This window comes from Narcine bancroftii, chromosome 1 (genome assembly GCF_036971445.1).
Source record: "Narcine bancroftii isolate sNarBan1 chromosome 1, sNarBan1.hap1, whole genome shotgun sequence".
NCBI classification, from domain to species: domain Eukaryota; kingdom Metazoa; phylum Chordata; class Chondrichthyes; order Torpediniformes; family Narcinidae; genus Narcine; species Narcine bancroftii.
This window is the reverse complement of record NC_091469.1, coordinates 84,027,662-84,032,134: the sequence shown is the minus strand read 5'-3', so window position 1 is coordinate 84,032,134 and position 4,473 is coordinate 84,027,662. Positions and strand designations below refer to the sequence as shown.

Below are 4,473 nucleotides of genomic sequence, written 5' to 3'. Positions count from 1 at the left end.
TAGTCACTGACCTCCAGGCATAATACTTTCTTTTCCACTACCATTCTCTGTTTTCTATAGGCAAGCCAATTCTCAATCCACACAGCCATGATTCCATGGATCCCATGCCTCATATTTTGTGAACGATTCTCTCATGCAGGGTCTGTCAAATGCCTTACTAGAATCCATATATCCCACATCTAACCCTACCTTCATTAATTTCTTTTGTAACATCCTCAAAAAGCTCAATTAGGTTCATGACGTACGATCTTCTCACAAAGCCATGTGAACTATCCCTCAGAATACTGTACTTCCCTAAATGCTCATAAATTCCGTTTTTAAGAATCCTCTCCAATAGTTTGCCCACCACTGATATAGACTCACTGGATTCTCCTATTACATTTTTTAAATGAATGGACCATATTTGCTGTTCTACAATCCTCCAGAACTTCCCCTTTGGCTAATGACCAATGCCCTAGTTATCCCTTCCCTCCCTTCCCACAGCAACCTGTATGTTGTATGTTGACTGTGGAGGAAGATGTGACCTCCCTGTCTGCAACATTGTGGATTGAAGAGGATCACATGACCTCCTTGTCTGAAACCTAGTTGGAAGTGTTGGACTCTGGCTTTACCTTACTCTTAATTTAGTCTATGTGTGGTCTGAGTCCAGCGTGTTCTTTGAATGAAGTGATAGGAGAAGGTATTCGGTTCAACAGTCAGTTTATTACACAGCACAAGAATAAAACTTAACAGAGCTCTGGGTCAGTCGTTAGTTCATAGGTCACCTGCACAGTGAGCTATTCCCCAAGACTGACCCCTATTGTCCAGTTGGCTCAGTTTATATAGGTCAACCTTATCATACAGAACAAAAGTTGGCTTCCTCACTTGTCAGGAAGTCATAATAGCGATTGGATTTCCTGACAAGACTGAAATGGGCAAGGCTACCAGGCACAATTCTGACCATCTTCCTCACGTGCTCCATTGAGAGCATCCTGGATGGTGTTGGAATCTAGGGGTTAAAACAGTATGAAATAAATGATTAATTAATAAGTGTATATTTATTGCATGGTTCAGGGAAAAAGGAATGTGATTAAGTGGCAATCACAGCATGGAGCAAAGTTGGCTGAGCAAAATTGTCTGCTCCAAAATACAGGGAGAGGAAATGCATAAAACGATTTAGGAGGAATGCTCAAACTAAAGGAGGTGGTGAGTAGCACAGGAGACACAGGCCAGATCAGAACAAAGAATGGCCTGCAAGAAACAAAGGGAATGGAAAACCAGTCTAGGAGGAAGATTAAGGCAGGAGGAGGTGTTAAAGAGAACAGCAGAAATTGGCCGGACAAGAACAGAATGGTGATTAGAAATATCTGGGGATGAATTAATTTCTGATCAACACAACAGGATAGTCTGGCCTGGAGGATTAAGATGGGAGTGCTACACCCCAGATATCTGCAAAACAGGAGATGACTTGTGATAACCCTTATGCAAAAAGATCTAGCAAAGGAAGACAACTTTTGTTCTGTATGATAATGAAATCTAGTAAAGGAAGCCAACTTTTGTTCTGTATGATAAGGTTGACCTATATAAACTGAACCAACTGGACAATAGGGGTCAGTCTTGGGGATTAGCTCACTGTGCAGGTGACCTATGAACTAATGAGTGACCCAGAGCTCTGTTAAGTTTTATTCTTGTGCTGTGTAATAAATTGACTGTTGAACCGAATACCTTCTCCTATCACTTCATTCAAAGAACACGCTGGACTCAGACCACACATAGACTAAATTAAGAGTAAGGTAAAGCCAGAGTCCGACAATGGCTGCATCACAATATGGTATAGTTGCTACAAAGAAATGGAATGGAGGTCAATGCACAGGACCAAAAGAGTGGTAGTGAGGATCACTGGTGTCTCCCTCTCCCCCCCACCACCCATTAATATGATCAACTAAGATCGTTGTCTGAGGACCCCTTCCACCCCACACACAGTATCTTTCAGCTGTTCCCATCGGGAAAGAGATACAGGAGGATCAGAGCCAGCACCACCAGGCTGAGGAACAGCTTCTTCCCATGGGCAGTGAGAATGCTGAACGACTAAAGGAACTGGTCACACTAACCATCCGAAACTCTAATATTCACAAAACAATATTTTTAAAATTATTTGTACATTTGAATAATTGTACTGGATATGTATTAATTGTCTGTACATGTGTTATGTCTGTTGTGTGTCTACATGTTTTGCACTGAGGACCCGACAACGCTGTTTCGTTGGATTGTAGTTGTGCAATCAGATGACAATAAACTTAACTTGACTTGGCAGTAGATGTTCAAGTCAGACCTTCTTGATTATGGCTTGGCCATACAGTCCTGAGATGAAGAGAAATTTCTTTCCTCAGGAAGTTGAGAATCCCTATTTCTTGAGCTCAGAATGTTGTAGATGAACACATTCCAAACTCTGGGGCACAGACAGAGTCACAGTTTCAGTGAGATATACAGCACAGAAATATCATGCTGGCCATGCTGGCCATGTTTGCATTCTAAGCTCATCCCAATTGCCTGTATTTGGTCCATATCCTTTGAAGCCCTTCCTGTACATAAACCTGTCCAATTATCATTTGAATGACAAAATCATAATAATTTTTTTTTCTGGCAGCTCATTCCAAATACAGACCATCCCCTAAGGGAACAAGGAATATTTAAGCATTAGGGATTTTGCTGATAAATCCGGAAATGGAAGGTGTTCCATGAATATTGGTTATGGATCAAGTTGGATCATCATCTGGTTAACATGCTTATGTTTCTTATCTTCTTGTGACATGAATGAACAAATGACACATTCAGCAGAAGAGCAGAGTGGGAGAGAATCTGGATAAGCTTTTGAAGGATATATGGGTAAATATTCAAAAAAGAAGTAATTACAATTACATGGTTGGAGAAGATAAATGAGATTTAGGGTAGAACCTTTTTAACAGAATGAGGATAAGCTCGTTGGACTGTCTCAGGGTTCTACAGTAGAGAAATGACACCTTACCTTTCTTGTAACATACTGATTACCTTATCCTTATTCCTTTCAAAGATGCTGTAGAGCTCGTCGAAAGAACCAAAGACTTGTTGATCCAAACCAAGGCTTTTATTAGCAAAAGACCGGAGCTCTTCACAGGTGGCCGACCAGTCCGGAATGATCCGACCTGGCTAGGGACACAACCCTTTAAGGCCCAGACAATAGGTGTGGCTTAGCTCTCAGCCAATCGCTGTAAGCACAGTCTAGATACAGTAACTATATACACTATGTACATTGGTGATAGATCTGTACTATCACAGATGCTTTCCCTTTCTTTTGCAGTTTCAGGTACACCTTCTCTTCCTCACTTACTCTCTCATACTGAGCTCCTGCTAGAATGGTGTAACACAGTCACTGGCTTCAACAAGTGTTTCAATGTCTCTATTGTTCTTGAAAGATTTTTACTATTTGATAAAGCTACCTCTTACAAATTCTATCTTGCGCTGACCCCTCACACAATGTTCCTGTATGCTTACTCCCCCTTTGTTTATTCCTTTCCATTGGATTTTAGCATCATACAATCATTACAGCACAAAAACTGGCCCTTTGGCTCACCAATTCTCTGCTGACCATCAACCATCCGCTTACACTAGCTGTACACTAATCCTGATTCATTTTGGTCAATGCAAAGAATTAACCTCCCTGAAAATTTATCCACTCTGAAGTGTGAACTTCCCTGAAAGTTTATCCAGTCTTAAGTCTAACCACATTACATTATACTTTTATTGTTTTTCAGTTATAAAACTGTGGTGCTACACCACCGGCCTACCGCAGAAGGCAACCTCTGTACCTGCAGGAGTGTAAGGGGACAGGACAACACCTGGCTGGCTGTCAATCAGTCAGCCTGAATGGATCAAGCCCCACCCGGTCGGGTGTCAATCACCCTCCGGGATATAAGCCTGTGGCGGCCTCCCGAGGTCTCACTCAGAGTTGCTGCAAATACAGCCACCCTGGCTCTGTGGAAGTCTTTGTGGATTAAAGCCTGTTGTACAGTCTTTACCTTGCGTGTGTCTGATTCTGGCTAACAGCGCACCACAAAAGGTTACACAAAGTTTTTCTTAAGAATGAAAATTCAAACAGAACACTAGCAACCACAATATCACTGTTAACTCAGTTAAGAAAACATTCTCATTATGACAAGATTTAAGATTTCATTCCATATGTTCCTAAACTATTTGACAAAATGCCATTTCAAAATATTCTCTAATTAAAAAGATGGGAAAATGAGAAATTATCACATAAATTATAAGATGAACCAGAATAGAGTACATCCAGTTACATATTCCTATCTGGTGTCGACATCATTGGAATGTTGCATCAATAATATTTTTTCATTTTAGGTATACAATCTAGGTTGCATTAAACCAGTCAGACAATGTTGTCACTCAACAAAAATACACCAGAAATTCTACTGAGTCCATTCTTTTCTTTCCTTCTCC

The 4,473-nt window shown here is 40.9% G+C and overlaps 1 long non-coding RNA gene across 1 annotated transcript; it reads left to right on the top strand.

Annotated features, from left to right (window-relative positions):
* The first annotated feature begins 1,766 nt into the window (after positions 1 to 1,766).
* LOC138739431 (uncharacterized) lies at positions 1,767 to 3,984 on the top strand. The gene is made up of 3 exons (XR_011342258.1): positions 1,767 to 2,865; positions 3,050 to 3,226; positions 3,771 to 3,984. It is a non-coding gene; the product is annotated as an uncharacterized lncRNA (long non-coding RNA).
* Positions 3,985 to 4,473: the final 489 nt, after the last annotated feature.